The sequence below is a fragment of the Scyliorhinus torazame genome, chromosome 3 (genome assembly GCF_047496885.1).
Source record: "Scyliorhinus torazame isolate Kashiwa2021f chromosome 3, sScyTor2.1, whole genome shotgun sequence".
Taxonomy (NCBI): domain Eukaryota; kingdom Metazoa; phylum Chordata; class Chondrichthyes; order Carcharhiniformes; family Scyliorhinidae; genus Scyliorhinus; species Scyliorhinus torazame.
In genome coordinates, this window is record NC_092709.1 from 360,528,726 (window position 1) to 360,556,369 (window position 27,644).

The 27,644-nt window shown below is 50.0% G+C and overlaps 1 long non-coding RNA gene across 1 annotated transcript in view; it reads right to left on the bottom strand.

Annotated features, from left to right (window-relative positions):
• Nucleotides 1–973: 973 nt before the first annotated feature.
• The window catches only part of LOC140409646 (uncharacterized), a 97,751-nt gene continuing 71,080 nt past the window's right edge, over nt 974–27,644 (bottom strand). The window contains exons 2-3 of the long non-coding RNA XR_011940452.1: nt 5,941–5,985; nt 974–1,049 (exon numbers count right to left, since the gene is read on the bottom strand). This is a non-coding gene — a long non-coding RNA (uncharacterized lncRNA). The remainder of the gene's footprint in view (nt 1,050–5,940; nt 5,986–27,644) is intronic.

Consider the following 27,644-nt stretch of genomic DNA (forward strand, 5'->3'; position numbering starts at 1 on the left):
AGTTTAAAAACAGAAAATACTGGACAATCTCAGCAGGTCTGACAGCATCTGTGGAGAGAGAAGGGAGCTAACGTTTAGAGTCTGGATGACTCTTTGTCAAAAGCATATGGTATATGAAGAGGTAAGAAGAGAGATTGGATAGATTTGGATTGTTTTCCTTAGAGCAGAGGAGACTGAGGGAGGACAGGATTGAGATGTGTAAAATTATGAGGGGCATAGATAGAGTAGACAGGAAGAAACTTTTCACCTTGGTGGAGGGATCAATGACCAGGGGGCAGAGATTTAAGGGAAGGGGCAGCAGGTTTAGAGGGGATGTGAGGAAAACCTTTTCACCCAGAGGGTGGTGGGAGTCTGGAACTCGCTGCCGGAAAGGGTGGTGGAGGCAGAGACCCCCATTATGTTGCAGAAATATTTAGATGTAACTTGTGATCCCATGGCAGACAAGGCTAAGGGCCATTTGCTGGAAAATAGGATGAGAATGGTTAGGTGGTTGTCTTTGACCAGTGCAGACACGATGGACCAAATGGCTTTTTCTGTGCTGTACACCTCGATGACTCTTTTACCTCCTTCCCTAACCTGTCTGAAGATCCTGTATCCTGGGTTATTGAGCTGCTAATCCTGCCCCCCTCTCAACCATGTCCCAGTGACAGCAGTAACACATAGAGCCCCATGTTTGAATCTGTGCCCTCAATTCATCCACCTTGTTCATCAGACTCCATCCAATCTTGCCAAACTCCCTGCTGACTTAACTGGTCTCGACATTCTATGTCTTCCTGACTCACTTGAAGTCTCTTGTAATTTGGGCTGTGCATCTATCCCTGCTGAACCTTCCCTCTGGTTCCCAGGCTCCTGCCAAGTTAGTTTAAACGCTTCCCAACAGCACCAGCAAACCTCCCTGCAAGGACACTGGGCCCAGTGTATTTGTTTGTGAGTGACTCTGTTTGCGAGTGTCTGCAGTTTCTTACCTGTGTGTGCACATGAGATCATTACTTCTGAGGTGGCAGCTTTTGAGGCATTCCTACCATGTTTGACCTGTGGGGTAGTGGGAGCTGAAAAGATACAGTTTATCGTGATTCAGTGCCATAAGCAACATATTTCTACAGTTATTCAGGTCTGACAGACAGTATCCCAAAGGCCAGGCCTATGTTTCGGGTTCGAATCCCACTATGCAGCTTGTGGAATTTAAATGGAATCAGAATTCTGGAATTCAAAACTATTTTCAGGGATGGTTACCATAACAATTATCATCAATTATTGTAAAAACCCAACTAGTTCATGTCCTTTAGGGGAGGAAATCTGCCGTCCTGACCTGGTCTGGCCTACACGTGACTTTTCGTGACCCCTCCTGACTCCTTGCTTAAGTTCCTTCCTACTTTCCTTATATTCCGCACAGATTTCGTCTGTTCCCAGCCTTCTAGCCCTGACAAATGCCTCCTTTTTCTTTTTGATGAGGCCTACAATATCTCTCGTTATCCAAGGTTCCCGAAATTTGCTGTATTTATCCTTGTTCCTCACAGGAAAATGCCGGTCCTGAATTCCTTTCAACTGAGACTTGAAAGCCTCCCACATGTCAGATGTTGATTTACCCTCAAACATCCGCCCCCAATCTATGTTCTTCAGTTCCCGCCTAATATTGTTATAATTAGCCTTCCCCCAATTTAGCACATTCACCCTAGGACCACTCTTATCTTTGCCGACCAACACTTTAAAACTTCCTGAATTGTGGTCACTGTTTCCGAAATGCTCCCCTGCTGAAACTTCTACCACCTGGCCGGGCTCATTCCCCAATACCAGGTCCAGTACCGCCCCTTCCCTAGTTGGACTATCTACATATTGTTTTAAGAAGCCCTCCTGGATGCTCCTTACAAACTCCGCCCCGTCCAAGCCCCTGGCACTAAGTGAGTCCCAGTCAATATTGGGCAAGTTAAAGTCTCCCATCGCAACAACCCTGTTGCTTTTACTCCTTTCCAAAATCTGTCTACCCATCTGCTCCTCTATCTCCCTCTGGCTGTTGGGAGGCCTGTAGTAAACCCCCAACATTGTGACTGCACCCTTCTTATTCCTGATCTCTACCCATATAGCCTCGCTGCCCTCTGAGGTGTCCTCCCGCAGTACAGCTGTGATATTCTCCCTAACCAGTAGCGCAACTCCTCCACCCCTTTTACATCCCCCTCTATCCCGCCTGAAACATCTAAATCCTGGAATGTTTAGCTGCCAATCCTGTCCTTCTCCCAACCAGGTCTCTGTAATGGCAACACCATCATAGTTCCAAGTACTAATCCAAGCTCTAAGTTCATCTTCCTTACCTGGTATACTTCTTGCATTAAAACATATGCACTTCAGGCCACCAGACCCGCTGTGTTCAGCAACTTCTCCCTGTCTGCTCTGCCTCAGAGCCACACTGTCCCTATTCCCTAGTTCTCCCTCAATGCTCTCACCTTCTGACCTATTGCTCCCGTGCCCACCCCCCTGCCATACTAGTTTAAACCCTCCCGTGTGACACTTGCAAACCTCGCGGCCAGGATATTTATGCCTCTCCGGTTTAGATGCAACCCGTCCTTCTTATACAGGTCACACCTGCCCCGGAAGAGCTCCCAGTGGTCCAGATAACGGAAACCCTCCCTCCTACACCAGCTGTTTAGCCGCGTGTTTAGCTGCTCTATCTTCCTATTTCTAGCCTCACTGGCATGTGGCACAGGGAGTAATCCCGAGATTACAACCCTAGAGGTCCTGTCTTTTAACTTTCTGCCTAGCTCCCTGAATTCCTGCTGCAGGACCTCATGCCCCTTCCTGCCTATGTCGTTAGTGCCAATATGTACAACGACCTCTGCCTGTTTGCCCTCCCCCTTCAGGATTCCCTCTACCCGTTCGGAGACATCCTGGACCCTGGCACCAGGGAGGCAACATACCATCCTGGAGTCTCTTTCACATCCACAGAAGCGTCGATCTGTGCCCCTGACTATAGAGTCCCCTATTACTATTGCTGTTCTGCGCTTTGACCCTCCCTGCTGAACATCAGAGCCAGCCGTGGTGCCACTGCTCTGGCTGCTGCTGTTTTCCCCTGATAGGCTATCCCCCCGACAGTATCCAAAGGGGTATACCTGTTTGAGAGGGGGACAACCACAGGGGATTCCTGCACTGACTGCCTGCCCCTTCTGGTGGTCACCAATTTCTCTGCCTGCACCTTGGGTGTGACCACATTTATATAACTGCGATCTATGACGCTTTCCGCCACCTGCATGCTCCTAAGTGCACCCAATTGCTGTTCCAACCGAACCACGCGGAGCTGACATTGGTTACACTTGCTGCAGATGTAGTTGACCGGAACGCTGGGAGCGTCACAGATCTGCCACATCTCACAGTTGGAGCACTGCACCCTGCTGGCTGGGGGTGACAGGGGGAGGGGGTGACAGCTGCTGCTGGGACAGTGACCGGGGGGGGGGGGGTGGAGGGGAGGCAGCTGCTGCTGGCACACTGGCTGGGGGGGAGGGGGGCAGCTGCTGCTGGGGCTCTAGCTGGGGGAGGGGGGCAGCTGCTGCTGGGACACTTGCTGGGGGGACAGCTGCTGCTGGGACACTGGCTGGGGGGACGGGGGCAGCTGCTGCTGGGACACTGGCTGAGGGGGAGGGGGCAGCTGCTGCTGGGACTCTGGCTGGGGAGGAGGGGTGCCAGCTGCTGCTGGGACACTGGCTGGGGGAGGAGGGGTGCCAGCTGCTGCTGGGACACTGGCTGGGGGGGGGGGAGGGGGCAGTGCTGGTGGGATACTGGCTGGGGGGACAGCTGCTGCTGGGACACTAGCTGGGGGGAGGGGGCAGCTGCTGCTGGGACACTGGCTGGGTGGAGGGGGGCAGCTGCTGCTGGCACACTGGCTGAGGGGGAGGGGGCAGCTGCTGCTGGGACTCTGGCTGGGGGAGGAGGGGTGCCAGCTGCTGCTGGGACACTGGCTGGGGGGAGGGGGCAGCTGCTGCTGGGACTCTGGCTGGGGGGGGCAGCTGCTGCTGGGACACTGGCTGGTGGGGAGGGGGGCAGCTGCTGCTGGGTCACTGGCTGGTGGGGAGGGGGGCAGCTGCTGCTGGGTCAGTGGCTGGTGGGGATGGGGCAGCTGCTGCTGGGTCACTGGCTGGGGGAGGCAGCTGCTGCTGGGACACTGGCTGGGGGGATGGGGCAGCTGCTGCTGGGTCACTGGCTGGGGGTGCCAGCTGCTGCTGGGACACTGGCTGGTGGGGAGGGGGCAGCTGCTGCTGGGACACTGGCTGGGGGGATGGGGCAGCTGCTGCTGGGTCACTGGCTGGGGGTGCCAGCTGCTGCTGGGACACTGGCTGGGGGCGGCAGCTGCTGCTGGGACACTGGCTGGGGGGAGGGGGCAGCTGCTGCTGGGACACTGGCTGGGGGGCAGCTGCTGCTGGGACACTGGCTGGGGGAGGGGGGCAGCTGCTGCTGGGTCACTGGCTGGGGGAGGCAGCTGCTGCTGGGTCACTGGCTGGGGGGATGGGGCAGCTGCTGCTGGGTCACTGGCTGGGGGTGCCAGCTGCTGCTGGGACACTGGCTGGTGGGGAGGGGGCAGCTGCTGCTGGGTCACTGGCTGGGGGGATGGGCAGCTGCTGCTGGGTCACTGGCTGGGGGTGCCAGCTGCTGCTGGGACACTGGCTGGGGGCGGCAGCTGCTGCTGGGACACTGGCTGGTGGGGAGGGGGGCAGCTGCTGCTGGGACACTGGCTGGGGGGATGGGGCAGCTGCTGCTGGGTCACTGGCTGGGGGTGCCAACTGCTGCTGGGACACTGGCTGGGGGCGGCAGCTGCTGCTGGGTCACTGGCTGGGGGGAGGGGGCAGCTGCTGCTGGGTCACTGGCTGGGGGGAGGGGGCAGCTGCTGCTGGGTCACTGCTGACATCATCCCCACGCATGCGCAGGGGAGGGGGTCTCTTCCGCCCCTGCCATAGTGAAGACCATGGCAAAGGCGGAAGAAAAAGAGTGCCCCCACAGCACAGGCCCGCCCGCGGATCGGTGGGCCCTGATCGCGTGCCAGGCCACCGTGGAGGCAACCCCCCGGGGCCAGATCGCCCCGCCACCCTCCAGGACCCCAGAGCCCGCCCGCGCCGACTTTTCCCGCCATTCAAAAGGAGTTTTAATCCACGCCGGCGGGAGATGGTTGACAGCGGCGGGACTTCAGCCCATCGCGGGCCGGAGAATCGTCGGGGGTGGGCCCGCCGACCGGCGCGCCGCCATTCCAGCCCCCGCCGAATCTCTGGTGGCAGAGACTTCGGGACATGGCGGGGGCGGGATTCACGCCAGCTCCCGGCGATTCTCCGACCTGGTGGGGGGTCGGAGAATCGCGCCCCTGGTACTTCCTCAGGCTCACAAAGAAATGTTTAAAAACCATGAAAATGTTTAATATATGCAGCTCTGCAGATCCTTGCGTTTTTATACTCTCATTCTGTCTTGCCACTTGAGAATTTAAACATTATTCAGACCCTCACAGTGCTTGCAATAGGCTGCTGAACCCAGGGCTGCTGTAACCATGTCTGCAATATTGTGAAGGAGGTTGCGAGAGTAAACACTGAGGGACTGCTTCCGCTGGTTGGGGCATAGTCTTCTGGATAAGGGGCCACGCAATGTGGACAGAGTTGAGGAGAAATGACTTCACTCAGTTATGAATCTTTGGAATTCTCTGGCCCAGAGAATTGTGGGTGCTCCATGGTTGGATTCATTCCCAGAATAGACATATTTTGGCCTCTCAGGGGATTGAGGAATAAGATACAGAGCCCATCAAACCTTTTATGCCATTGAATATCATCGGTTTCAACTCTATTTTCCCTCCTGCTCACCATGAGGACTTGCTGCTTGTCTTGCTTTTGCTGAGACCTGAATGTGCTGGCCTGCTGATTGGCGGGAGCACACGCAGACAGTTCCATTTCTGACTTAGTACATTTATCTAAATCTTACCTAATTTAGTGATGGAGCCAAAGGTGCTGTCGTTTCCAAATTTCACTGCAGTGAAAAGTAAAAGAGTTGAATAGCAGAACCAGTATGTTACATTGCATGAAAATATAAACTCAATGTCGTACAGAATTTGAGAGGTACTGAAAAAAGACACATGCTACTCAAACTTTTCATGTTGAACTCATCAGGGCAGATGAGAGAATCCCAAATTTCAAGGGGAGACCAATTTATATTGCAGGGAGAAAGGGGTTCTGATTGGTTGGCAAGTTATCTCTGATTAATTAAAGTGTTGCACCAGGGAATTATTGTTCCTCACGCTTTTGTTTAATTTGAACAAAGCTGCAATGCCTGCACACATTCCTTTTGTCTGCAAAGAACAGGCTGGTTTCTCCGTCAACGGGTTCCTCAATTTCACCGGCAGCGCATGTGGTAAACCACTGTGTTCCTATATTAGAGGTTGTACGGTAGAACCTGCACTACAGGTTCACCTGGGCCCCTGCATGCTAGCTCCGCCCAGGAGCCGGGTTATAAATATGCGTGGCCTCCAGCTCGCAGCCATTTGATCAGCTGCTGTGGGAGGCCACACATCTGATACTAGCCTCAGTTTGAATTCAACTTCGTCTCCAGTCAAATTGATCGTGCCTCAATTTATTAGTATCTGATTCAGAAGATGGACCTCCGGATTAGACCAGATCGCCTGCAGCTGGATCCACACGCAAGCGATGCCAGAAAGGACTTTCAGCACTGGCTAGCTTGTTTTGAAGCGTATATCAACGCGGCGCCGACCCCTGTTCCAGAGGCTCAGAAGATTCAAATCTTGTACTCCAGACTCAGCTCCAAAGTCTTCCCGCTGATCCAGGATGCTTCCAATTACGCTGATGCCATGACTCGACTCAAAGAAAATTATGAGCAGAAGACGAACACGCTTTTCGCCAGCCACGAGCTCGCAACGCGTACTCAACTACCTGGTGAGTCAATCGAGGACTTCTGGAGGGCCCTGATCCCACTAGTTCGGGACTGTGACTGCCAGGACGTTACAGCTAAGCAGCACTCAGATCTCCTTATGAGGGACGCTTTTGTAACTGGGATTGGGTCTGATGTTATCAGGCAGCGGCTCTTAGAAGGGGCCACGCACGACCTTGCAGAGACTAAAACACTAGCGCTTATGACGGTCGCCCTGCGCAATGTCCAGTCCTACGCCCCCAATCGCGCAGCCCACTCCTCCTACGCTTCATGGGCCCCACAGGCAGCCGCCCTAGCGGGGGCGCTACCCACCCAATACGCCTGCGCTACTCGCCAGCCAGTGATCTCCGGGAGGCCCCGATGCTATTTTTGCGGCCAACAAAAACACCCCCGCCAACGCTGCCCGGCCCACACTCCCTTTGTAAGGCCTGCGCGAAGAAGGGCCATTTCGCAGTGATGTGCCAGGCCCGCTCAGCGGCCGCGGTCGCCCCCACCCCCCCCGGCATCGGACAATGGGCGCCGCTATCCTCCTCTCCCCCCCAGGCCATGTGCGAGCAATGGACGCTGCCATCTTCCCCCCCGCACAACACGTGCGTTCCATGGGCGCTGCCATTTTGTAATCCCCAGGACCTCCAGGCGCCGCCATCTTGTCCACCCCGCAGTTCATGGATACCAACGGCATTTCAGGACCCCAATTCATCAGCCGCCTCACTACCCAACGATCAACCATGGCTCACATAAGGGCAGCACGGCACCGAGGTCCCAGGTTCGATCCCGGCTCTGGGTCACTGTCCGTGTGGAGTTTGCACATTCTCCCCGTGTCTGCGTGGGTTTCGCTCCCACAACCCAAAGATGTGCAATGTAGGTGGATTGAACACGTTAAATTGCCCCTTAATTGGAAAATTGAATTGGGTACTCTAAAATTATATTTAAAAAAAACCACGGCTCGCATCCGTGGCAATCGACCAGTCCCGACCACATACTCTGACCGACGCATCCACCAGCGTGAAAGTCAACGGCCATGTGACCTCCTGCCTACTGGACTCCGGGAGCACCCGAATACGGTAAGGCGCTGCTCCCTTAAGGTACACCCTACCAATCAAAGTATCTCCCTGGCCTCCGGATCCCATCATGTAGCGATCCGGGGGTACTGCACAGTCACGCTCACAGTCCAAGGCGTAGAGTTCCACGGTTTTCGCCTCTACGTCCCCCCTAACCTCTGCACTGCACTTATCCTCGGCCTGGACTTCCAGTGCAATCTCCAGAGTCTGACCCTTAAATTCGGTGGGCCCTTACCACCCCTCACTGTGTGCGGCCTCGCGATCCTAAAGGTCGATCCTCCTTCCCTCTTTGCCAATCTAATTCCAGATTGCAAACCCGTCGCCACCAGGAGCAGACGGTACAGCACCCAGGATAAGACCTTCATCAGGTCCGAGGTCCAGCGGGTGCTTCGGGAGGGAGTCATCGAGGCCAGCAACAGCCCCTGGAGAGCTCAAGTCGTAGTAGTTAAGTCTGGGGAGAAAAACCGAATGGTCGTGGACTACAGCCAGACCATCAACAGGTACACGCAGCTCGACGCGTACCCCCTCCCACGCATATCTGACATGGTTAACCAGATTGCACAGTACCGGGTCTTCTCAACGGTGGACTTGAAATCCGCTTACCACCAGCTCCCCATCCGTAAATCGGACCGGCCATACACCGCCTTTGAGGCGGACGGCCGGCTATATCACTTCTTTAGGGTCCCCTTCAGTTTCACCAATGGGGTTTCGGTCTTCCAAAGGGAGATGGACCGAATGGTCGACCGGTACAGTTTGCGGGCCACGTTTCCGTATCTAGACAATGTGACCATCTGCGGCCATGATCAGCAGGACCACGACGCCAACCTCGCTAAATTTCTCTGCACCTCCACTCTCCTCAACCTCACGTACAACAAGGAGAAGTGTGTGTTCCGTACAAACCGCTTCGCCATCCTCAGCTACGTAGTCCAGAACGGAGTTCTAGGGCCCAATCCCGACCGCATGCGCCTCCTCATGGAGCTCCCCCTCCCCCACTGCCCAAGGCCCTCAAACGCTGCCTGGGGTTCTTCTCATATTACGCACAGTGGGTCCCAAACTATGCGGACAAGGCCCGCCCACTCATACAGTCCACTCATTTCCCCCTGACGGCCGAGGCCCAACAGGCTTTCGCCCGGATCAGAGCTGATATTGTCAAAGCTGGAATGCACGCTGTAGACGGAACACTCCCGTTCCAAGTAGAAAGCGACGCATCGGACGTCGCCCTTGCCGACACTCTCAACCAGGCAGGCAGGCCCGTGGCATTCTTTTCCCGCACCCTCCATGCCTCCGAAATTCGGCACTCCTCCGTCGAAAAGGAGGCCTAGGCTATCGTTGAGGCTGTGCGACATTGGAGGCATTACCTGGCCGGCAGGAGATTCACTCACCTCACTGACCAACGGTCGGTAGCCTTCATGTTCAATAACACACAGCGGGGCAAAATCAAAAATGATAAAATCTTGCTGTGGAGAATCGAGCTCTCCACCTATAATTACGAGATTAAGTATCGCCCTGGCAAACTCAACGAGCCCCCAGATGCCCTATTCCGAGGTACATGTGCCAGCGCACAAGTAGACCGACTCTGGACCCTGCACGACAGCCTTTGTCACCCAGGGGTCACTCGGTTGTACCACTTCATTAAGGCACGAAGTTTGCCCTACTGCGTCGAGGAAGTAAGGACGATCACCAAGGACTGCCAGGTCTGTGCGGAGTGCAAGCCGCACTTCTACCGGCCGGACCACGCACGCCTGGTGAAGGCCTCCTGCCCCTTTGAATGCCTCAGCGTGGATTTCAAAGGCCCACTCCCCTCCTCCAATCGACACACATATTTCCTCAGTGTGATCGATGAATACTCCCGGTTTCCCTTCGCCATCCCATGCCCCAACATGACGTCTGCCACCGTCATTAAAGCCCTTAATTCTATCTTCACTCTGTTCGGCTTCCCCGCCTACATCCACAGTGACAGGGGATCCTCATTCATGAGTGATGAGCTACGTCAGTTCCTGCTCAGCAGGGGTATCGCCTCCAGAAGAACGACGAGCTACAACCCCCGGGGAAACGGACAGGGAGAAAGGGAGAATGGGAGAAAGGGGATTGCTGGACCTTTGGCTTTGATTTTTATGTCATCATTGGCTACAGGAATAGTGCCAGAGGACTGGAGGACAGCAAATGTGGTCCCTTTGTTCAAAAAGGGGAGCAGAGACAACCCCGGCAACTATAGACCGGTGAGCCTCACGCCTGTAGTGGGTAAAGTCTTGGAGGGGATTATAAGAGACAAGATTTATAATCATCTAGATAGGAATAATATGATCAGGGATAGTCAGCATGGCTTTGTGAAGGGTAGGTCATGCCTCACAAACCTTATTGAGTTCTTTGAGAAGGTGACTGAACAGGTAGACGAGGGTAGAGCAGTTGATGTGGGGTATATGGATTTCAGCAAAGCATTTGATAAGGTTCCCCATGGTAGGCTATTGCAAAAAATACGGAGGCCAGGGATTGAGGGTGATTTAGAGATGTGGATCAGAAATTGGCTAGCTGAAAGAAGACAGAGGGTGGTGGTTGATGGGAAATGTTCAGAATGGAGTACAGTCACAAGTGGAGTACCACAAGGATCTGTTCTGGGGCCGTTGCTGTTTGTCATTTTTATCAATGACCTAGAGGAAGGCGCAGAAGGGTGGGTGAGTAAATTTGCAGACGATACTAAAGTCGGTGGTGTTGTCGATAGTGTGGAAGGATGTAGCAGGTTACAGAGGGATATAGATAAGCTGCAGAGCTGGGCTGAGAGGTGGCAAATGGAGTGTAATGTAGAGAAGTGTGAGGTGATTCACTTTGGAAGGAATAACAGGAATGCGGAATATTTGGCTAATGGTAAAGTTCTTGAAAGTGTGGATGAGCAGAGGGATCTAGGTGTCCATGTACATAGATCCCTGAAAGTTGCCACCCAGGTTGATAGGGTTGTGAAGAAGGCCTATGGAGTGTTGGCCTTTATTGGGAGAGGGATTGAGTTCCGGAGTCGGGAGGTCATGTTGCAGCTGTACAGAACTCTGGTACGGCCGCATTTGGAGTATTGCGTACAGTTCTGGTCACCGCATTATAGGAAGGACGTGGAGGCTTTGGAGCGGGTGCAGAGGAGATTTACCAGGATGTTGCCTGGTATGGAGGGAAAATCTTATGAGGAAAGGCTGATGGACTTGAGGTTGTTTTCGTTGGAGAGAAGAAGGTTAAGAGGAGACTTAATAGAGGCATACAAAATGATCAGGGGGTTGGATAGGGTGGACAGTGAGAGCCTTCTCCCGCGGATGGATATGGCTGGCACGAGGGGACATAACTTTAAACTGAGGGGTAATAGATATAGGACAGAGGTCAGAGGTAGGTTCTTTACGCAAAGAGTAGTGAGGCCGTGGAATGCCCTACCTGCTACAGTAGTGAACTCGCCAACATTGAGGGCATTTAAAAGTTTATTGGATAAACATATGGATGATAATGGCATAGTGTAGGTTAGATGGCTTTTGTTTCGGTGCAACATCGTGGGCCGAAGGGCCTGTACTGCGCTGTATTGTTCTATGTTGTATGTTCTATGGGTGGAGGTGTGGACCTTGGGTGGGTTGCTCTTTCCAAGAGCCGGTGCAGACTCGATGGGCCGAATGGCCTCCTTCTGCACTGTAAATTCTATGAAATCATTCTATGAAATCTATGAAATGGGGCGGTATGGAGGGCCATCCAGCTGGCCCTACGGTCCAGAAATCTCCCGGCCTCCCACTGGCAAGAGGTCCTCCCTGATGCACTGCATTCCATTCGCTCATTACTCTGCACTGCTACTAACAGTACACCGCATGAACGTCTTTTTGCCTTCCCCAGGAAGTCCACATCCAGGGTATCGCTCCCAACTTAGCTCACAGTTCCGGGAACCGTGCTTCTCCGTAAACATGTGCGGCTCCACAAGGCGGATCCGTTGGTGGAAAGGGTGCACCTGCTCCACGCAAACCCACAGTCCGCCTAATTGGCGTTCCCCAACGGCCGCCAGGATACCGTCTCCCTCAGGGACCTGGCACCAGTAGGTTCCACCCCCACACTACCCCCGTTGCCACCCTCCCCTCCCCCGCCGCCCCCATCACCCCCCCCTAGGACCGTCCGTCCTCCCCCTTCCCTCCCCCGTTGATGAAGAGGATTTTGGCACGCTCCCGGAGTCAACTTCGACCACGACAGCACCAACATCGCCGGCTCCACTTCGTCGATCTCAAAGGACCATAAAGGCGCCGGACCGGCTGAACCTCTGACTGGCCCACCGGATGACCAGAGACATTTTTTTACTGTTCTGTAAATATTAAAGATTGCGAATTGTATATAGTTATCCACCACCTCTGCCGGACTCAATTTTAACAGGGGGTGAATGTGGTAAACCACTGTGTTCTGATATTAGGAGTTGTACGGTAGAACCTGCACTACAGGTTCACCTGGGGCCCCTGCATGCTAGCTCCGCCCAGGAGCTGGGTTATAAATATGCGTGGCCTCCAGCTCACAGCCATTTCGTCAGCTGCTGTGGGAGGCCACACATCTGGGGCGAAATTCTCCCTAATCGGCGCGATGTCCGCCGTCCGGCGCCCAAAACGACGCAAGTCAGTCCGGCATCGCGCTGCCCCAAAGGTGCGGAATCCTCCGCATCTTGGAGGGCTGAGCCCTAACCTTGAGGGGCTAGGCCCGCGCCGAACTGATTTCCGCCCCGCCAGCTGGCGGGAAAAGCCTTTGGTGCCCCGCCAGCTGGCGCGGAAATGACATTGCCGGGCGGCGCATGCGCGGGAGCGGCCGCTCACGGCATCCCCGCGCATGCGCAGTGGAGGGGGCCGCTTCCGCCTCCGCCATGGTGGAGACCATGGCGAAGGCGGAAGGAAAAGAGTGCCCCCACGGCACAGGCCCGCCCGCGGATCGGTGGGCCCCGATCGCGGGCCAGGCCACCGTGGGGGCACCCCCCGGGGCCAGATCGCCCCCCAGGACCCCGGAGCCCGCCCATGCCGCCTTGTCCCACCGGTAAGAGAGGTGGTTTAATCCACGCCGGCGGGACAGGCATTCCAGCAGCGGGACTTCGGCCCATCCGGGCCAGAGAAGCGTTGGGGGGGGGGCCCGCCAACCGGCGCGGCGCGATCCCCCCCCCGCCGAATCTCCGGCGTGAATCCCGCCCCCGGCGATTCTCCGACCCGGAGGGGGGTCGGAGAATCTCGCCCCATACTAATAAAGCCTCATAAAGCGAAATTCTCCGGTATCGGCGCGACGTCTGCCGACCGGTGCCAAAAACGGCGCAAATCAGTCCGGCATTGCGCCGCCCCAAAGGTGCGGAATCCTCCGCCCCTTGACCGGCCGAGTCCTAACCTTGAGGGGCTAGGCCCGCGCCGGACTGATTTTCACCCCGCCAGCTGGCAGAAGTGCCCCGACAATGAAATTATGTAGCTTCTAGCGACGGTAAGTGAACCACACTGCGAGCCTGATTGATAAAAAATTGGTTTGTTGTTAGTCCAATTCTTTTTTTTTCATTTTATAAAATTTAGAATACCCAATTCATTTTTTCCAATTAAAGGGGCAATTTAGCGTGGCCAATCCACATACACTGCACATCTTTGGGTTGTGGGGGTGAAACCCACGCAAATACGGGGAGAATGTGCAAACTCCACACGGACAGTGACCCAGAACCGGAATCGAATCTGGGACCTCGGCGGCATGAGGCAGCAGTACTCAAGAAGGGTGCTCCTACCACCTTCTCAAGAGCAATTAGGGACGGGCAATAAATGCTGGCCTAGCCAGCGACACCTACATTCACAAATGAATAAGTATTTAGAAAAAAGCTTTGACAAAGGGTCATCTGGACTCGAAACGTTCGCTCTTTTCTCTCCCTACAGATGCTGCCAGACCTGCTGCGATTTTCCAGCATTTTCTCTTTGGTTTCAGATTCCAGCATCCACAGTAATTTGCTTTTATTTAGAAAAATGTGAGTTGATGTTATTGAAACATAAGCTCCTGTGGGGATATGGCAGCGTCGATGCTGAGGGGATGTTTCCCCTTGTGCGTGAGTCTAGAACTAGGGGACACAGTTTAAAAATGATGAGTCTCCTATTTAAGGCTGAGGTGAGGAGAATTGTCTTTTTCTTAGAGGATAGTCTGTGAATTCTCTTTGCCAGACAGAAAATGAAACGAAAATCGCTTATTGTCACAAGTCGGCTTCAAATAAAGGTACTGTGAAAAGCCCCTAGTCGCCACATTGCGGCGCCTGTTCGGGGAGGCTGGTATGGGAATTGAACCGTGCTGCTGGCCTGCCTTGGTCTGCTTTCAAAGCCAGCGATTTAGCCCTGTGCTAAACTAGCCCGTTAGTGGGGATGGGCCATTAAATATATTGAAGACAGAGTTGAATAGATTTTTGATTGTCAAGGGTTATGGAAGGAAGACAGGTCGGTGGAGTTGAGGCCACAATTATATCGAATGGTGATGTCGGATGGAGGGGATGAAGGAGCTACTCTTACTCCGAGAGTTTGAAGATGTCTGCGAATACCCCCACCAGGTGATCCGCACAAGACCTGAGTGCCCGTCCGGGTACCCGATCCGGGCCAGCGGCTTTCCGTGGGTTGACCTTCGAGAAGGCTGCTCTGACATCTGCAATGGTGATCTCAGATACAAGTTCATCCGAGGCTTCCGGGGTGGAGGGCTCGCTCTCGCTGACCTCTTGCTCAAAGCTTGCATAGAATGCATTGGGCTCATCACGGAGGCGTGCATTGGAGCCGGCGATTTTACATGCCTTCATCTTGTAGCCCGTTATGTCTTGCAGACCTTGCCATAGACGGCGGGGATCCGTGTGGCTAGCCTGGGACTCGAGCTTGGTCCGGGACTGTCTTTTGGCATTTTGGATGGATCTCCTTAGATCATATCTATAGGTCAGAGTCGCCTGACTTGAACGCCTCAGGCCTAGACTTCAGCAAGCAGTGGATATCCCTGTTCATCCAGGGTTTCCGGTTGGGAAACACACGGATTTGTTTCTTTGGCACACAGTCTTCGACACACTTACTGATGAAGTCAGATACTGTAGTGGCGTACTCGTTCAGGCTGGTCGCAGAGTTTTTAAATACTGACCAGTCCACTGACTCTAAGCAGTCCCGTAGAAGATCATCCGATTCCTCAGACCAATAATGCACGACTTTGTTAGTATTGGTATTAACAAAGAACAAAGAACAAAGAAATGTACAGCACAGGAACAGGCCCTTCGGCCCTCCAAGCCCGTGCCGACCATACTGCCCGACTAAACTACAATCTTCTACACTTCCTGGGTCCGTATCCTTCTATTCCCATCCTATTCATATATTTGTCAAGATGCCCCTTAAATGTCCCTATCGTCCCTGCCTCCACTACCTCCTCCGGTAGTGAGTTCCAGGCACCCACTACCCTCTGCGTAAAAAACTTGCCTCGTACATCTACTCTAAACTTTGCCCCTCTCACCTTAAACCTATGCCCCCTAGTAATTGACCCCTCTACCCTGGGGAAAAGCCTCTGACTATCCACTCTGTCTATGCCCCTCATAATTTTGTATACCTCTATCAGGTCGCCCCTCAACCTCCTTCGTTCCAGTGAGAACAAACCGAGTTTATTCAATCGCTCCTCATAGCTTATGCCCTCCATACCAGGCAACATTCTGGTAAATCTCTTCTGCACCCTCTCTAAAGCCTCCACATCCTTCTGGTAGTGTGGCGACCAGAATTGAACACTATACTCCAAGTGTGGCCTAACTAAGGTTCTATACAGCTGCAACATGACTTGCCAATTCTTATACTCAATGCCCCGGCCAATGAAGGCAAGCATGCCGTATGCCTTCTTGACTACCTTCTCCACCTGTGTAGCCCCTTTCAGTGATCTGTGGACCTGTACTCCTAGATCTCTTTGACTTTCAATACTCTTGAGGGTTCTACCATTCACTGTATATTCCCTACCTGCATTAGCCCTTCCAAAATGCATTACCTCACATTTGTCCAGGTTAAACTCCATCTGCCATCTCTCCGCCCAAGTCTCCAGACAATCTAAATCCTGCTGTATCCTCAGACAGTCCTCATCGCTATCCGCAATTCCACCAACCTTTGTGTCGTCTGCAAACTTACTAATCAGACCAGTTACATTTTCCTCCAAATCATTTATATATACTACAAAGAGCAAAGGTCCCAGCACTGATCCCTGTGGAACACCACTGGTCACAGCCCTCCAATTAGAAAAGCATCCCTCCATTGCTACCCTCTGCCTTCTATGGCCTAGCCAGTTCTGTATCCACCTTGCCAGTTCACCCCTGATCCCGTGTGACTTCACCTTTTGTACTAGTCTACCATGAGGGACCTTGTCAAAGGCCTTACTGAAGTCCATATAGACAACATCTACTGCCCTACCTGCATCAATCATCTTAGTGACCTCCTCGAAAAACTCTATCAAGTTAGTGAGACACGACCTCCCCTTCACAAAACCGTGCTGCCTCTCACTAATACGTCCATTTGCTTCCAAATGGGAGTAGATCCTGTCTCGAAGAATTCTCTCCAGTAATTTCCCTACCACTGAAGTAAGGCTCACCGGCCTGTAGTTCCCGGGATTATCCCTGCCACCCTTCTTAAACAGAGGAACAACATTGGCTATTCTCCAGTCCTCCGGGACATCCCCTGAAGACAGCGAGGATCCAAAGATTTCTGTCAAGGCCTCAGCAATTTCCTCTCCAGCCTCCTTCAGTATTCTGGGGTAGATCCCATCCGGCCCTGGGGACTTATCTACCTTAATATTTTTTAAGACACCCAACACCTCGTCTTTTTGGATCACAATGTGACCCAGGCTATCTACACCCCCTTCTCCAGACTCAACATCTACCAATTCCTTCTCTTTGGTGAATACTGATGCAAAGTATTCATTTAGTACCTCGCCCATTTCCTCTGGCTCCACACATAGATTCCCTTGCCTATCCTTCAGTGGGCCAACCCTTTCCCTGGCTACCCTCTTGCTTTTTATGTAAGTGTAAAAAGCCTTGGGATTTTCCTTAACCCTATTTGCCAATGACTTTTCATGACCCCTTCTAGCCCTCCTGACTCCCTGCTTAAGTTCCTTCCTACTTTCCTTATATGCCACACAGGCTTCGTCTGTTCCCAGCCTTTTAGCCCTGACAAATGCCTCCTTTTTCTTTTTGACGAGGCCTACAATATCATTCGTCATCCAAGGTTCCCGAAAATTGCCGTATTTGTCTTTCTTCCTCACAGGAACATGCCTGTCCTGTATTCCTATCAACTGACACTTGAAAGCCTCCCACATGTCAGATGTTGATTTGCCCTCAAACATCCGCCCCCAATCTATGCTCTTCAGTTCCCGCCTAATATTGTTATAATTAGCCTTCCCCCAATTTAGCACATTCATCCTCGGACCACTCTTATCCTTGTCCACCAGTACTTTAAAACTTACTGAATTGTGGTCACTGTTACCGAAATGCTCCCCTACTGAAACATCTACCACCTGGCCGGGCTCATTCCCCAATACCAGGTCCAGTACCGCCTCTTCCCTAGTTGGACTGTTTACATATTGTTTTAAGAAGCCCTCCTGGATGCTCCTTACAAACTCTGCCCCGTCTAAGCCCCTGGCACTAAGTGAGTCCCAGTCAATATTGGGGAAGTTGAAGTCTCCCATCACCACAACCCTGTTGTTTTTACTCTTTTCCAAAATCTGTCTACCTATCTGCTCCTCTATCTCCCGCTGGCTGTTGGGAGGCCTGTAGTATACCCCCAACATTGTGACTGCACCCTTCTTATTCCTGATCTCTACCCATATAGCCTCACTGCCCTCTGAGGTGTCCTCTCGCTGTATAGCTGTGATACTCTCCTGAACAAGTAGCGCAACTCCGCCTCCCCTTTTACATCCCCCTCTATCCCGCCTGAAACATCTAAATCCTGGAACGTTTAGCTGCCAATCCTGCCCTTCCCTCAACCAGGTCTCTGTAATGGCAACAACATCATAGTTCCAAGTAGTAATCCAAGCTCTAAGTTCATCTGCCTTACCCGTAATGCTCCTTGCATTAAAACATATGCACTTCAGGCCACCAGACCCGCTGTGTTCAGCAACTTCTCCCCGTCTGCTCTGCCTCAGAGCCACACTGTCCATATTCCCTATTTCTCCCTCAACGCTCTCACCTTCTGACCTATTGCTCCCGTGCCCACCCCCCTGCCATACTAGTTTAAACCCTCCCGTGTGACACTAGCAAATCTCGCGGCCAGGATATTTATGCCTCTCCGGTTTAGATGCAACCCGTCCATCTTATACAGGTCACACCTGCCCCGGAAGAGCTCCCAGTGGTCCAGATAACAGAAACCCTCCCTCCTACACCAACTGTTCAGCCACGTGTTTGTCTGCTCTATCTTCCTATTTCTAGCCTCACTGGCACGTGGCACAGGGAGTAATCCCGAGATTACAACCCTCGAGGTCCTGTCTTTTAACTTTCTGCCTAGCTCCCTATTAGTATTTGATGCACGATTAATCACTACTGAAGCGAGATTGTCGTCCAATTGAAGGCTTTAATGAACAAGTAGTTACCCCAGCAGCTCCGGTACAGAATGACTGCTGTGGGTGAAACACAGACTCTTATGCTCCTCCTGCTGGGCGGAACCAGCAGGCAGGTTCCACCACTCATACCACTACAGTATAAGGTACATCCCACCTAGGTACCACGATACCCCTAATATAGCCTACCGCATTCACCCCCTATTTAAACAAAGAGTCCGGCGGGGGTAGTGCAGATTGCGGGTTTTAACAAAATGGAAGAACCGGGTGACCCCCGGGTGGCAGAGGTTGTCGTGGAGGGTCCGGAGTCGGCCTACTTGTTCACTGGCACAAGTGCCGCGGGACAGGGCATCAGGGGGCTTGTTGAGCTTCCCGGGGCGATGCAAGATCTCATAATTATAGGTGGAGAGCTCGATCCTCCACCGTAAGGTCTTATCATTCTTAATTTTGCCCCGCTGTGCATTGTCAAACATGAAGGCTACCGGTCAGTGAGTAGAGTGAATCTCCTGCCTGCCAGGTAATGCCTCCAATGCCGCACAGCTTCGACGATGGCTTGGGCCTCGTTCTCGACGGAGGAATGGCGGATTTCTAAGGCGTGGAGGGTGCTTGAAAAGAAGGCCACGGGTCTGCCCGCCTGATTGAGGGTGGCAGCCAGAGCTATGTCTGATGCATCGCTCTCTACCTGGAAGGGGAGGGACTCATCGATTGCGTCCATCGTCGCCCTGGCGATGTCTGCTTTGATGCGACTGAAAGCCTGGCGGGCCTCTGCTGATAGGGGAAAAACCATGGACTGGATTAGTGGGCGGGCCTTGTCCGCATAATTGGGGACCCACTGGGCGTAATAAGAAAAGAAGCCCAGGCAACGTTTCAGGGCTTTGGGGCAGTGGGGGAGGGGATCCCCAAGAGGGGGCGCATGCGTTCGGGATCTGGACCTATGACTCCATCATGCACTACGTAGCCAAGGATGGCTAGGCGATCGGTGCTAAACACGCATTTTGTCCTTGTTATAGGTTAAGTTAAGGATTTTTGCGGTATGGAGGAATTTGCAGAGGTTGGTGTCGTGACCCTGCTGGTCGTGGCCGCAGATGTTGACATTGTCGAGGTACGGGAACGTAGCCCGCAGACCGTACCGGTCAACCATTCGGTCCATCTCCAGTTGGAAGACCGAGACCTCATTTGTGACACCAAAGAGAACCCTTAGAAAGTGGTAGAGCCGCCCATCTGCTTCGAATGCAGTGTACTTGTGGTCGTCCAGGCGAATGGGAAGCTGGTGGTAGGCTGATTTAAGGTCTACTGTGGAGAAAACCTTGTATTGCGCTATCTGGTTGACCATTTCAGATATGCGGGGGAGAGGGTACGCGTTGAGATGCGTATACCTGTTGATGATCTGACTGCAGTCTATGACCATCCTATGTTTCTCCCCGGTCCTTACAACCACCACTTGAGCTCTCCAGGGGCTGTTGCTGGCCTCGATAATGCCTTCCTTTAGTAACCGTTGGACTTCCGACCTAATGAAGATGCCGGCAGGCAGGTTCCACCACTCATACTACAGTATAAGGTACATCCCACCTAGGTACCGCGATACCCCTATTATGCCTACCACCGTGTTATAATTAGTATTCTTGTAACATAACCACAATCCTGCCATACCGGCAATCATTTAATAATAATCTTTATTGTCACAAGTAGGCTTACATTAAGACTGCAATGAATTTACTGTGAAAATCCCCTCGTCGCCACATTCTGGCGCCTGTTCGGGTACACGGAGGGAGAATTCAGAATGTTCAATTCACCTAATAGCACATCTTCTGGGAGGAAACCGGAGCAACCAGAGGAAACCGTAACAGACACGGGGTGAACGTGCAGAGGAATCGAACCTGGGTCCCTGGTACTGTGAAGCAACAGTGCTAACCACTGTGCTATTCATTTAGCCAACAGATTGTCAAAATTGATCTGCGAGATCCCAAAGTTCATCAAGAACAGAAATCTATTCTCCTTCCCAAGCACACAGCAATACAGAAGGCCTGTAATGGCAGGGGGAAATGGCTGGAAACACATTCAAGCATGAACAAGGATCAATACCACCATCTCGAGGACAACTAAACTTGGCCTTGCCAATGGTGTCCACATCTCTTGAATGAATAAAAAAATATGATGCCTTTAGGATAGAAATCAAGAGAATCTTTTTTACAGAGGGCTGTGAGTGTGTGAAATACAAGGTGGGAGTTTATGGCTGAAGTAACGGGGATGGTAACATTTAGAATTAGGCAAGAAAGATGGTAAAAAAGCAAAAACGGAGTGAAAGCTTTTCAAATTCATACTTGAAATAGTGAGCTGTGAGGACCATACCGAAAGTATTGTGTGCAGTGAGGACGATACTGAAAGTATTGTGTAGAGTGAGGACGATACGGAAAGTATTGTGCAGAGTGAGGACGATACTGAAAGTATTGTGTAGAGTGAGGACGATACTGAAAGTATTGTGTGCAGTGAGGACGATACTGAAAGTATTGTGTGCAGTGAGGTCGATACTGAAAGTATTGTGTGCAGTGAGGACGATACTGAAAGTATTGTGTGCAGTGAGGACGATACTGAAAGTATTGTGTGCAGTGAGGATAATACTGAAAGTATTGTGAGCTGTGAGGATGATACTGAAAGTATTGTGTAGAGTGAGGCCGATACTGAAAGTATTGTGTAGAGTGAGGACGATACTGAAAGTATTGTGTAGAGAGAGGACAATACTGAAAGTATTGTGAGCTGTGAGGACGATACTGAAAGTATTGTGTAGAGTGAGGATGATACTGAAAGTATTGTGAGCTGTGAGGATGATACTGAAAGTATTGTGTAGAGTGAGGACGATACTGAAAGTATTGTGCAGAGTGAGGACGATACTGAAAGTATTGTGTGCAGTGAGGACGATACTGAAAGTATTGTGTAGAGTGAGGACGATACTGAAAGTATTGTGAGCTGTGAGGACGATACTGAAAGTATTGTGTGCAGTGAGGACGATACTGAAAGTATTGTGCAGAGTGAGGACGATACTGAAAGTATTGTGAGCTGTGAGGACGATACTGAAAGTATTGTGTAGAGTGAAGACGATACTGAAAGTATTGTGTAGAGTGAGGATGATACTGAAAGTTTTGTGTAGAGTGAGGACGATACTGAAAGTATTGTGTGCAGTGAGGACGATACTGAAAGTATTGTGTAGAGTGAGGCCGATACTGAAAGTATTGTGGAGAGTGAGGCCGATACTGAAAGTATTGTGTAGAGTGAGGACGATACTGAAAGTATTGTGTGCAGTGAGGATGATACATAAAGTATTGTGTAGAGTGAGTATGATACTGAAAGTATTGTGAGCTGTGAGGATGATACTGAACGTTTTGTGTAGAGTGAGGACGATACTGAAAGTATTGTGTGCAGTGAGGACGATACTGAAAGTATTGTGTAGAGTGAGGACGATACTGAAAGTATTGTGTAGAGTGAGGACGATACTGAAAGTATTGTGTAGAGTGAGGACGATACTGAAAGTATTGTGGAGAGTGAGGACGATACTGAAAGTATTGTGTAGAGTGAGGACGATACTGAAAGTATTGTGGAGAGTGAGGACGATACTGAAAGTATTGTGTAGAGTGGGGACGATACTGAAAGTATTGTGGAGAGTGAGGACGATACTGAAAGTATTGTGCAGAGTGAGGCCGATACTGAAAGTATTGTGAGCTGTGAGGACGATACTGAAAGTATTGTGTAGAGTGAGGACGATACTGAAAGTATTGTGTAGAGTGAGGCCGATACTGAAAGTATTGTGTAGAGTGAGGACGATACTGGAAGTATTGTGTAGAGTGAGGACGATACTGAAAGTATTGTGTAGAGTGAGGACGATACTGAAAGTATTGTGTGCAGTGAGGACGATACTGAAAGTATTGTGTAGAGTGAGGACGATACTGAAAGTATTGTGAGCTGTGAGGACGATACTGAAAGTATTGTGTAGAGTGAGGACGATACTGAAAGTATTGTGTAGAGTGAGGACGATACTGAAAGTATTGTGGAGAGTGAGGACGATACTGAAAGTATTGTGCAGAGTGAGGCCGATACTGAAAGTATTGTGTAGAGTGAGGACGATACTGAAAGTATTGTGTAGAGTGAGGACGATACTGAAAGTATTGTGAGCTGTGAGGACGATACTGAAAGTATTGTGTAGAGTGAGGACGATACTGAAAGTATTGTGAGCTGTGAGGACGATACTGAAAGTATTGTGTAGAGTGAGGACGATACTGAAAGTATTGTGTAGAGTGAGGACGATACTGAAAGTATTGTGTAGAGTGAGGACGATACTGAAAGTATTGTGGAGAGTGAGGACGATACTGAAAGTATTGTGCAGAGTGAGGCCGATACTGAAAGTATTGTGTAGAGTGAGGACGATACTGAAAGTATTGTGTAGAGTGAGGACGATACTGAAAGTATTGTGTAGAGTGAGGACGATACTGAAAGTATTGTGCAGAGTGAGGCCGATACTGAAAGTATTGTGTAGAGTGAGGACGATACTGAAAGTATTGTGTAGAGTGAGGACGATACTGAAAGTATTGTGAGCTGTGTGGCCGATACTGAAAGTATTGTGTAGAGTGAGGATGATACTGAAAGTATTGTGAGCTGTGAGGACGATACTGAAAGTATTGTGTAGAGTGAGGACGATACTGAAAGTATTGTGTAGAGTGAGGACGATACTGAAAGTATTGTGAGCTGTGAGGACGATACTGAAAGTATTGTGTAGAGTGAGGATGATACTGAAAGTATTGTGAGCTGTGAGGACGATACTGAAAGTATTGTGGAGAGTGAGGACGATACTGAAAGTATTGTGCAGAGTGAGGCCGATACTGAAAGTATTGTGTAGAGTGAGGACGATACTGAAAGTATTGTGTGCAGTGAGGACGACACTGAAAGTATTGTGTAGAGTGAGGACGATACTGAAAGTATTGTGTAGAGTGAGGACGATACTGAAAGTATTGTGTAGAGTGAGGACGATACTGAAAGTATTGTGTAGAGTGAGGCCGATACTGAAAGTATTGTGAGCTGTGACGATGATACTGAAAGTATTGTGTAGAGTGAGTATGATACTGAAAGTATTGTGCAGAGTGAGGCCGATACTGAAAGTATTGTGTGCTGTGACGATGATACTGAAAGTATTGTGTAGAGTGAGTATGATACTGAAAGTATTGTGCAGAGTGAGGCCGATACTGAAAGTATTGTGTAGAGTGAGGACGATACTGAAAGTATTGTGCAGAGTGAGGCCGATACTGAAAGTATTGTGGAGAGTGAGGACGATACTGAAAGTATTGTGCAGAGTGAGGCCGATACTGAAAGTATTGTGTGCAGTGAGGACGATACTGAAAGTATTGTGTAGAGTGAGGACGATACTGAAAGTATTGTGTGCAGTGAGGACGATACTGAAAGTATTGTGTAGAGTGAGGACGATACTGAAAGTATTGTGTAGAGTGAGGACGATACTGAAAGTATTGTGAGCTGTGAGGATGATACTGAAAGTATTGTGTAGAGTGAGGACGATACTGAAAGTATTGTGTAGAGTGAGTACGATACTGAAAGTATTGTGTAGAGTGAGGACGATACTGAAAGTATTGTGTAGAGTGAGGACGATACTGAAAGTATTGTGTAGAGTGAGGACGATACTGAAAGTATTGTGCAGAGTGAGGACGATACTGAAAGTATTGTGTAGAGTGAGGACGATACTGAAAGTATTGTGTAGAGTGAGGACGATACTGAAAGTATTGTGTAGAGTGAGGACGATACTGAAAGTATTGTGTAGAGTGAGGACGATACTGAAAGTATTGTGAGCTGTGAGGACGATACTGAAAGTATTGTGTGCAGTGAGGACGATACTGAAAGTATTGTGTAGAGTGAGGACGATACTGAAAGTATTGTGTAGAGTGAGGACGATACTGAAAGTATTGTGTAGAGTGAGGACGATACTGAAAGTATTGTGTGCAGTGAGGACGATACTGAAAGTATTGTGTGCAGTGAGGACGATACTGAAAGTATTGTGTGCAGTGAGGACGATACTGAAAGTATTGTGTGCAGTGAGGATAATACTGAAAGTATTGTGAGCTGTGAGGATGATACTGAAAGTATTGTGTAGAGTGAGGCCGATACTGAAAGTATTGTGTAGAGTGAGGACGATACTGAAAGTATTGTGCAGAGTGAGGATGATACTGAAAGTATTGTGTAGAGTGAGGACGATACTGAAAGTATTGTGTAGAGTGAGGACGATACTGAAAGTATTGTGTGCTGTGAGGACGATACTGAAAGTATTGTGAGCTGTGAGGACGATACTGAAAGTATTGTGAGCTGTGAGGACGATACTGAAAGTATTGTGTAGAGTGAGGACGATACTGAAAGTATTGTGTAGAGTGAGGACGATACTGAAAGTATTGTGCAGAGTGAGGACGATACTGAAAGTATTGTGTAGAGTGAGGACGATACTGAAAGTATTGTGTAGAGTGAGGACGATACTGAAAGTATTGTGAGCTGTGAGGACGATACTGAAAGTATTGTGAGCTGTGAGGACGATACTGAAAGTATTGTCTGCTGTGAGGACGATACTGAAAGTATTGTGTAGAGTGAGGATGATACTGAAAGTTTTGTGTAGAGTGAGGACGATACTGAAAGTATTGTGTAGAGTGAGGATGATACTGAAAGTTTTGTGTAGAGTGAGGACGATACTGAAAGTATTGTGTAGAGTGAGGACGATACTGAAAGTATTGTGTAGAGTGAGGACGATACTGAAAGTATTTTGTGCAGTGAGGACGATACTGAATGTATTGTGTAGAGTGAGGACGATACTGAAAGTATTGTGAGCTGTGAGGACGATACTGAAAGTATTGTGTAGAGTGAGGACGATACTGAAAGTTTTGTGTAGAGTGAGGACGATACTGAAAGTATTGTGCAGAGTGAGGACGATACTGAAAGTTTTGTGTAGAGTGAGGACGATACTGAAAGTATTGTGAGCAGTGAGGACGATACTGAAAGTATTGTATAGAGTGAGGACGATACTGAAAGTATTGTGTAGAGTGAGGACGATACTGAAAGTATTGTGAGCTGTGAGGACGATACTGAAAGTACTGTGTGCAGTGAGGACGATACTGAATGTATTGTGTAGAGTGAGGACGATACTGAAAGTATTGTGTAGAGTGAGGACGATACTGAAAGTATTGTGAGCTGTGAGGACGATACTGAAAGTACTGTGTGCAGTGAGGACGATACTGAATGTATTGTGTAGAGTGAGGACGATACTGAAAGTATTGTGTAGAGTGAGGACGATACTGAAAGTATTGTGAGCTGTGAGGACGATACTGAAAGTATTGTGTAGAGTGAGGACGGTACTGAAAGTATTGTGCAGAGTGAGGACGATACTGAAAGTATTGTGTAGAGTGAGGACGATACTGAAAGTATTGTGTGCAGTGAGGACGATACTGAAAGTATTGTGTGCAGTGAGGACGATACTGAAAGCATTGTGTGCAGTGAGGACGATACTGAAAGTATTGTGTGCAGTGAGGATAATACTGAAAGTATTGTGAGCTGTGAGGATGATACTGAAAGTATTGTGTAGAGTGAGGACGATACTGAAAGTATTGTGTGCAGTGAGGATAATACTGAAAGTATTGTGAGCTGTGAGGATGATACTGAAAGTATTGTGTAGAGTGAGGACGATACTGAAAGTATTGTGCAGAGTGAGGACGATACTGAAAGTATTGTGAGCTGTGAGGATGATACTGAAAGTATTGTGTAGAGTGAGGACGATACTGAAAGTATTGTGTAGAGTGAGGACGATACTGAAAGTATTGTGAGCTGTGAGGACGATACTGAAAGTATTGTGTAGAGTGAGGACGATACTGAAAGTATTGTGTAGAGTGAGGACGATACTGAAAGTATTGTGAGCTGTGAGGATGATACTGAAAGTATTGTGTAGAGTGAGGACGATACTGAAAGTATTGTGTAGAGTGAGGACGATACTGAAAGTATTGTGAGCTGTGAGGACGATACTGAAAGTATTGTGTAGAGTGAGGACGATACTGAAAGTATTGTGTAGAGTGAGGACGATACTGAAAGTATTGTGAGCAGTGAGGACGATACTGAAAGTATTGTGTAGAGTGAGGTCGATACTGAAAGTATTGTGGAGAGTGAGGACCATACTGAAAGTATTGTCTGCTGTGAGGACGATACTATAAGTATTGTGTAGAGTGAAGACGATACTGAAAGTATTGTGTAGAGTGAGGACCATACTGAAAGTATTGTGTAGAGTGAGGACGATACTGAAAGTATTGTGTGCAGTGAGGACGATACTGAAAGTATTGTGTAGAGTGAGGACGATACTGAAAGTATTGTGTCGAGTGAGTATGATACTGAAAGTATTGTGTAGAGTGAGGACGATACTGAAAGTATTGTGAGCTGTGAGGATGATACTGAAAGTTTTGTGTAGAGTGAGGACGATACTGAAAGTGTTGTGTGCAGTGAGGACGATACTGAAAGTATTGTGTAGAGTGAGGACGATACTGAAAGTATTTTGTGCAGTGAGGACGATACTGAAAGTATTGTGTAGAGTGAGGACGATACTGAAAGTATTGTGAGCTGTGAGGACGATACTGAAAGTATTGTGTGCAGTGAGGACGATACTGAAAGTATTGTGTGCAGTGAGGATGATACTGAAAGTATTGTGAGCTGTGAGGACGATACTGAAAGTATTGTGTGCAGTGAGGACTATACTGAAAGTATTGTGTGCAGTGAGGACGATACTGAAAGTATTGTGTGCAGTGAGGATGATACTGAAAGTATTGTGAGCTGTGAGGACGATACTGAAAGTATTGTGTGCAGTGAGGACGATACTGAAAGTATTGTGAGCTGTGAGGACGATACTGAAAGTATTGTGTGCAGTGAGGACTATACTGAAAGTATTGTGTGCAGTGAGGATGATACTGAAAGTATTGTGAGCTGTGAGGACGATACTGAAAGTATTGTGTAGAGTGAGGACGATACTGAAAGTATTGTGTGCAGTGAGGACGATACTGAAAGTATTGTGTAGAGTGAGGACGATACTGAAAGTATTGTGTAGAGTGAGGACGATACTGAAAGTATTGTGAGCTG